Source organism: Buteo buteo, chromosome 14 (genome assembly GCF_964188355.1).
Source record: "Buteo buteo chromosome 14, bButBut1.hap1.1, whole genome shotgun sequence".
NCBI lineage: Eukaryota > Metazoa > Chordata > Aves > Accipitriformes > Accipitridae > Buteo > Buteo buteo.
In genome coordinates this window covers 1,987,691-1,996,420 of record NC_134184.1, presented here as the reverse complement: position 1 = coordinate 1,996,420, position 8,730 = coordinate 1,987,691, and the positions used below count along the sequence as shown (strand labels likewise).

Genomic DNA, 8,730 nt, shown 5'->3' with positions numbered 1-8,730 from the left:
AGGGTATGTGAGATCTTGAGCAGGAAACAAAGGGAAGAGAGGCAAAGGCTCCTCCATTTCAATTCTTTGTTGCTTTTGGCTGGGTTTTTTTGTTTGTTTTTGTCTTTGTTTTGAGGTGGGTGGTTATTTTGGTTTTTTGTCTTCTTTTCTTTGTTGTTGTTGACACCAACATTTAAACTGGCTTAAAGCAATTCAAGTACCAGGATCAGGACTCACAGTTTTGTTCCTGAATTGAGACGGAGGCTACAATGGAAAATTACATATAGTCTTTATTCTTTAAGCTTTAAAGAATCGCATTTATCTGTCATGAAGGATATGCATCTCATCTACAATGTTAGGATTTTCCATGACTTTCATGCCTAATTTTAGATCACCAATTTGGACTGGGGCTGAATACTAGTCAGGTTTCCTCCATATGACACCAGGCTGTTACCACCTGCCAGGGACACTCTGTCAACCCTGGCGCTCTTCCATCCTAACAGTCCAGTATCCTCCAGTTCAGCAAAAGTTAAATAAAGGAAACGCTTGCTAGTCTCAGGACGAATATGAGCAACTCGGTAGCAAATAACCTAGTAATAAATTTTCTCCTCTTTATTTTCAGGAATGAGGCTGAAACCCTGTACTACTGAAATTTAGGAGGATCGTGATTTTAATATGGAGGTCCTTTCTGGAGCATAACTGGATCAAGGAAAAAGCAAAGGATAAATATAAAGACAAGTATTGCCTAGTAACTAATATTTCAGTGATCCTAAGAAGCTTTAGCATGCATCTGGATAAATAGATATAATACTAATGAAACAACTTATGAAAAGTATGGATTTGGGGTAAGTGTGAACCATCAGTCTCTTTTGAAACATTTAAGACTACTGCAACCCCTCTTTTTTAGTTTCTCCAATGTTCTCAATTTAAAATACAAATTCTCTTGTACTACACTTCTACCTTTTTATGTTAGTAACTACTTCTCTCCAACTCTCCTTTTATGTAGATATACAGACACGTGGTGACGGTTTTGAATGTGGCAGAAGTTCTGTCAAGCTGAGGCTGCTTGAGATAGAGGTTAGCAAATATTTTCATGGTTCAGTTTTCTACTCACTCCAATAAAGGGAGACCATAGTGACTGAGGAAGTGGCTGTGTCGCTAAGACTAAAGGTTTGATCTCAAAACCATTTCAGTGAACGTCTTATGACTGTGAGAAAGAAGGATCTGAGTAAATGCATAACGGCTAAAATTCCAACCATTTTCATATATATTTCTCAAGTTTTCCTAAACAAAGATTAATCCTGGAGAGATAAAGAAGCAACAAAAATAAATAAGGTTTCCTTTAACTGTTGATTTTAAAGCTCTGGCCTCTAACATGTGGCTCACTGGCAACATACTGTTGCAAGATCCTCTGATATTGCTTTCAGCCTCAGGAAACTGTCACTGCTGCTGTGGTCCAGGCTAACAGGCAAGTAAAGAACGATGTTGCCTGCAGCATATTTCTTGCTTCCCACTGTTGTCCACACTGCCACTGAGAAGTGGAAGTCACAATTCTAGCAAATTCAAGATGGGATTTTGCTTGGTCCTCAATTATATGCAAGATTTGATTCAGAAGCTAATAATTTTTGCAGAGGCGAATTAAGGTTGATGTCCAATGCATGTGCGATTCATGGAAGAGACTGTTGCAAAAAATAACATTGCATGGTTATAGAAAGTTGGAATACCAAATTAGTGAAGATTATCCTAAATTCATATCAAGTAAATTAAAGATCACCAGATATTTCCACTTACTAAAGAACACTTCAGCAAGAATAGGTTTAGAATTAGAACAAAACAAAACAAACAAACAAAACCCCAAAACATTTTATTTCTACACACAAAAATACTATTATAGTTAAAGGCTCATTAAAAGGGAAAAAAAAAGATTACTGCTATCAAATTGGTATTCTTCAAAAAACAATCCTTTTTCCTTTCACATCTTTGTTGGAAATCTAGCTTGCTATAAGGCTTTTTATATGGCAATGGTGTTATTATGTTCTTTTGCATTGTAATGATGCTATGTTGTAATGAATTTTGATGTCATTACAGCAAGGGAACAGATGCTGCAATTAAGACCACTAAATGGAATTCAGTCCTTAAAGATTCATATACCCTCTGTGAAATTTTAATACCCTGTGTAGTATTTATAACATCATTGGTCAGAAGAGGATCAATAATAAAATTTGGACTACTGTAATGGTGCAAGGTACAAATTGTCAAAGAAATTGAGACATCCTTTTCTCTTCTCAGACAGTAAAGCAAAATGGAGCTGATTTGCCTTTGCCCTGAAATTTGTATGACGAAAAGTGGAACTGCAGCTAAATCAGACTCCTAGGATTTTTCACCCACACTTTTCAGATGCCAGTGACAAGGTAGGGAGAGTAGAGAACCAGATGTATTAATTTAAATGATATCCGTGACACTTTACATATACTGCAGAAAAGATATTTTTTTTCTAAAGCAAAGGAATATTGCTATCATAACTGTTTGAATGCTATTGATGTAAAGCATTTAAGTAATGCCTTTCTTTTTTTTTTTTTAACAAAGATTGATTACTATAATGCTCTGTTTGCTGGAATACCCAACAATTTGTTAGAGTGCTTTCAATTTTTAAAAAGTGACGGAGCTAATTTTCTGACTAAACTCAAAAATCAAAAAGTGCACTGAAATTTCTTTCGCTACTGTTTGGTCTCAAAGATGACTTCAGAGTTCTTTCTACTTCTACCTGTGATGATCCAACTTTGTCTTTGTATCCCACAAAAGTTGTATTCATTAACAAGCAGTTAAGTTGTAGGGGTAAAGCTGAAGCTAGACTCTTTTTCTGTTGTGATCTCAAACTATGGAAATTACATCTAAGTTTTAGATTAATTTCTGAGGCAATTTAGAATGATTTTGGAATGAATCATTAAATGTTTCTGAATATTTTGTAGATGACTATTGTAAGCAAGTATTATGACTGTTGCTACACCTACAGGATTTTAAACTTGTAGGACATAGGGAAGCTTTTATTAAATAGTGATGCAAGGAATAAAGTTTTTTGGTTGTTTTTTTTTTATTAACTCCTACCACTACTAGTAAGCTTTCTGTTTAGACAATTACTGCTGTGAGACAAAAATGTCAATTTATCTTGAGTGAATTAAGGCTTAATTAACCTTACTTTCCCTCAAGGCCATTGATCTGGAAACAGCAAGTCAGTAATTGAATGTTGTAGCTACCACAGCCCCCAGTTTCTTAAGACATGTGATTCATTTTCCTGAACTACCATGAGAGCAAGTGTGTTCTGGCTCTTAACAACCCTTTTACTATAGCTTTCAATCCATCAAAAAAGATTCAAATTCATGAGATGGTTCTCATTCTGCTCTTTTTAATTAGTGACATTATAGGACAAGTTTATTTTTGCTTTCTATAATCTTATTTAGTGGAGTTGAATAAATTTTATAGTTACATTAGTATAGATGAAGCACAGATGATAATTTCTGTTATAGGATGTGCTAATGTGTTGAAAGAGAACAAACTATATTTATCACGTTTTTACTACTACATTTGTTCCCTGTAGAGCCAACCATTCATATTAAATAGACTGTCTATTCAAACTCCAACTGCTAGGGATCATCACACATCTGCAGACCCTTATACAGACTGTTTAAACTGGATTATGGCCATAGATCTATTATGGATATATAAGATCAAAAGAGATGTAGTGCAATGATATTTTGGAGTAGCATAAGACAACTTTGGCCACTGTAGTGTCATTCATTGATTCAACTAAATAATGCTTCAGATGGAATCATATATTAATCAGATTTCCTGGTAACATACATAAGATGTGCATCAACCAACTTCAGCAGACCCACTCTATGTTTTATTAATTTAGACATTTTATCTTATTTACCATTGCTGCTTATTCAGTACAAAGAAACAAACTTCTGTATATGTGAAGCTGCCAGGCCTAACTACTTTTATAAGAATCTGCTGAAGTCATTTCACTACAGATGAAAACACTTTTCTGTTTTTCAGTCCTTTCTTACTATTTTTTACCATTTGGAACTTGAAATCATCTCACAGCATTTGGGGATCTTCTGTCTTTATATGTCTTTCTTTTAAGCCTTTCCTGTACCCTTTTTTTGTCATCCGTCCTGAAAAGAAAAACAACTTTAGACTCCCGATAAAGTAAACAGATTTTCTCTGAATCTTCCTAGATTAGTTCATGGATTTCTATTTCTATAGATTCATGCAACTTGCAAGCAGTCCACTATAGGCACATACTTCACTGAAGAACTGCACTTCAAATTTCTAAAGAGCTTCCACTCAGTTTCATCAACACCGCTTAGTTTCTTCTCTCTGGGAAAAGGACGTTTGTCGCGTTAGATTGTTATGATGACTCAGATTACAGTTCTGCCTGGGACTAGGAAAGGTCCGATGTATTTTCCACTTTTTTCTGCCCTGAATATCTTCCTTCTCCTCTTTGAATCACCATTTTAGGATTCCCTATTTTGTTAACTGCTCCTGAAACTAGACAGGAGGAGAGACTGTGACTGTGACTGTGTCTGAACCATTAAATACACCAGGACCGATCTCTGCCCTCGAGGCCATCAGGCGTGGACCCTTCCACACCCTGCTGGGTTGCTCAATCTCCGTCCAAACCAGAGTCCCTGGGTGTCAACTGGACCTTAAAAGTGGGACCTGGCCTGCAATGACTCTTGAGCTAAGCCCTGGCACTGCTTGGGATCATGCTAGTTGCGGAGGACCAAAATTGTCCTCGCATTGTTCTAACTACGTAACACTAGAGACAAGAAGGACCAGTACCTGGAAAGTTTCCTGACACTGTCTAATTTACTGCTGTAGATGTCACAGCTGGATGGAGCATCTTTTACCTCTGTCAGGCCTTCTGCTCCTATGATCTGGATGGCCCGATCATGCTTGCTGGGCTGTAACATCAGCCTTTCTGCTGGGTATGAAGATGCTGCTGACATTTGTAGAGGTTTGCTATTGAACTGCAACAACAGCAAAACCCTTTCATACCTTTCTTGTTTAAATAACAGCAAAAACATTCTCTATTCTTTATGGCCTTGTAGAATAATAACTGCATGGCAATTTTTTATGAACTTTTCGGTTTGGTAGATCGGTAAGAGAAGAGATTCTTAAGGCAAGACAGATATTTTGCCAGCCTGTAAAAAGCTTTTGAAATTCCTCCTATTTTCATTTAAGTTTGATTTTTTTTTTTCAAAGATAGGAATTGTCAAGAGCTATTATAAGCTATGGAGAGTGACTGCATGTAATATTTCTTTTTTGTGAACAGTGTCAAAAAGGCATGTGTGCAAAGATAAGAATTTTCAAACCGCTGTACAGATCAGAGAAGCAACAGTGCTCATTGTATGAAAGATATACTAGTTAAAACTATGAGTATCACAAATCCATTGAAAATTTCATGAAAATTCCAAGAAACTATTTTCAACAGATCAGAGCACAGACAGAGAAGTCATAAATAGATTGTTCCAACAGTACTGAAGGTCCAGGCAAAAACTGTAGTATTATGTGAACACAAAATTTACTGGAATAGAACATCAAAATAAAGATACCCTAAGTATAGCAATAGGACAGTGAGATGTCATACTGGCTTCTTGAATAGCTTGACTGAATGAAGACAGCTCTGCTCTCTGAACACACAGGTTTTCACTTATGGTCTTTCATTCATGACAGTTTTAACATGCACACTGATGTTACAGTTCTGTCGTTGACATCAGATTAAATTCCATCTTCAAAGCTGACAGTGCTTTCCATTTTAGTTTCAGACTCAAATAGACACACAGTGCCAATTTCAACAGCTAGATTTTCTGCAGACCTTATGACTTGTATTATTAGGGTCAGATTTTTTTATCCTGAAGTATCTTCCCGATGTGGTTCAAAAGGAACCTGCACAGGCTGTATTTGCATTCTTATCTGAAGACAGACCTGGCTCCAGCTAGGTCGAATGTTTCTCTCCGTTACTTTTACTACCCACAGAGTGAATGTGGCATTTCAAGATTCAGGGATTTCAGTGACATATGGAATCAATCCACTCTCTTCCAGCCTTTATAGGTGGCATAGCGAAGTGTGATGTAGCAACCTCCCTCTCTTTCAAACATATACAAACTCGTAAAACTGAAGTATTTTCAGTAGTTTGGATTTATAAGTTCCTGTCATCTCTGAACTGCTCTTACTGGCTGGCTGCTGGGAAGTAATCCATTCCAAAACATAAGCTGTTTTTCAAAGTTAATGTTACTGAGCCAAAATTAATTTGCCCTGGTCTCCATTTTGTAATAACGAACTTTGATGCCCTATTGGACACCTCACAGCTTATCAGCAATGAATGTTTAGCAGTTAGTACACAAAAGGTTATAGATGAGTGTCCTCCCTGTTAGGAAAGTGGCTGCGTGAAAATGCCTATTAGTCACTTTGGGGTTCGGTCTGTTCTCTGTGAGAGTAATTGCTTCAGCCATTGGCCTTTTATCTCTGCCAGGGCGGGCTGATGATCTGGCAGAACACTGTGATCCATGGTACTGAAGAGTCCTCATAAATCCAATGACATTGGCCTGAAAGTCTGCGTTCTGTATACAGGCAAGAGAAGATAATGAATAGTAATAAATGTTCATCAAGGAACACTCGCGTAAAGAATTACTTCCATTTGTGTGTATGGCAAAATAACAACTTATCTGCATGGCAAACTCCATCTCCTTCAGTGCCAGTTTCTGCTCTCAAACTTTGCATGCGTATTCTCAGACGCTGTGTTGCTAGTGCAACGCTTCTTATCTAGCAGGTGGCTGACTAATGAAAAGACATTTACAGCAGATGCAGACCGGCATTTACAGATGCAGACTGTAATCCTGGAAAAATCTTTAAAAATAGATTCAGCCTTCTACTTTGCATCACCACATGTGTTACATGTAGGAGTCTTCTTGCTGTCATAGGTGTGAGGTGTGGGTAGCCTTAGACTTTTTGCACGTGGGTGGGTGGACATAGGAAGGCTGTTTCAGCTGATCATTACAGAGACAGCTTTTAGCTAGAGACTGAAACTTCAGTTTCCATTTATCTCGTTTCATTGGTTGCAACAGGTTTAATCATTAAATTTCAAAGAAAGGTGGTTCTGCTTGTTAGCTTTCTGAGAAAACTGAAGAAAATGAACTCACTAGAAACTTCGTTGAAACTTCTCTTTCTTCTGCTGTGCTCCTCTGCGTAGCAGCTGAGAGCTCCAGACTATTACTTCTTACAAACCATTTCAGTGAGTTAATCAAAAGCAAAAAGAATAGTGTTCAGTGCTATTTTACCTCTCAAAAATGAAAACAAAATAAAGCAAACCTAAACCCATTCAAAAACACATTTAAGGAGTTTAAACACACTAAGCATCTCAGACTTACTTGCTGCTAACAAATATGAATCCATCAAGATCTGCCTGGAAAATATGTGTAGTATTTGAAAAGTTTTAGTTAAAACTGTACTATTTTGAGGTTCATATTAAGTTATGTCTGTTTGTTGAAGACTTTTCAAGGGCACTGCCAAGTATACTTCCTTTGTGTGAAGGAAAATTGAAATTGTATAACAGAAGGTAAAATAGAATAAAACAAAAAAAATAAAAGAAAACAAAAAGGAACATTTTTTCCCTTGTCCTTTTTATTGCAATAACTGTATAAAGATGCTGCATAAGAAATGGGCACGTATTTTCTTAATTGTGTAAAAGTTACCGGGCTTACAGTACCTGTACACACACATTCATTTAAACAGAGACTTCCTAGCTGATTTCTCAATCCAAAAAGTACAGTAAATACCCCCAGAGGACTGACAAGTTAGTTAAAGGGAGATCAATTACTCAGCATTGCACAGATAGATCCTGGATTAGGTACAGTGCTAGAATAACAGAGTAGACAGAGACCACAAAATGAAGCAGAGAGCAGCCTAAAGAAGAAGAATGATGTCTGGGAAAAGTTAAATGTAAATATAAGGAGAGAAATCCAGACATGAAAAGCAAATCAAAGCCCTTCCTGAGAGTTCTTTCAGCAGAGAATAATGTTTGTATAGGTCCGTAATTTTTTTCTGTATGTTCATAAATTAAAAATACTCTAGTTGAAGAGAAATGTCTATGCAAAGAGTAAACAGTTATGCTGATTGCCTCTGTTAAGCTTTGATCAGAATAAGGTGGACAGTCAGCATTTTAAGGTTCTAATTAGAAAGTTTCTTTGTTTCACTGAGAATTTCACAGTGAAATGTTCCCTAATGTTAGCTGTCTATGTTTACACTGACTCCAACGACACTTGCAGTTGTCACCAGTAGAACCACGTGTAGATTTGATTCAGGACCAGTCATGGCAAATCCTCCCATTCACTTCACAGGTTTTGGATCATGGTTCATATGCACAGACTGTTTTCTTTTATTTTCTGTTTAACGTTTTTCATTCTAATAGATTTGTGGTGTGCTTCATCTTTCCTGCTTTCACCTGTACCACTTTGGATCTCTTATTTGGCTTTAAGCAGTTTTTTAACCATTATCACAGTTCATGATTAGGTAACTGTGTGGAGACCCAGATGCCAAAACACCTGAAACACAGATATATGCAATTTCACAAATTATATTAATTTGCTGTTCTGTGAGAGAGATGATGCAGTCCAGAAGAGGAGTCAGGCAACCTTAGTCGTATCCAATCTACGCTGTGCAATGCAATGCCTTGGTGTCATAGCCCTG

The 8,730-nt window shown here is 37.0% G+C and overlaps 1 long non-coding RNA gene across 3 annotated transcripts; it reads left to right on the top strand.

Moving 5' to 3' along the window:
* The first annotated feature begins 316 nt into the window (after positions 1 to 316).
* Positions 317 to 7,641, top strand: LOC142039444 (uncharacterized). Of its 3 annotated transcripts, none has more exons than XR_012652900.1 (5): positions 317 to 824; positions 986 to 1,056; positions 2,269 to 2,390; positions 4,864 to 4,970; positions 6,518 to 7,641. It is a non-coding gene; the product is annotated as an uncharacterized LOC142039444 (long non-coding RNA). The 3 variants fall into 3 exon arrangements; XR_012652898.1 differs by having other exon boundaries at positions 4,864 to 4,999; XR_012652899.1 differs by lacking the exon at positions 4,864 to 4,970 and having other exon boundaries at positions 329 to 824.
* Positions 7,642 to 8,730: the final 1,089 nt, after the last annotated feature.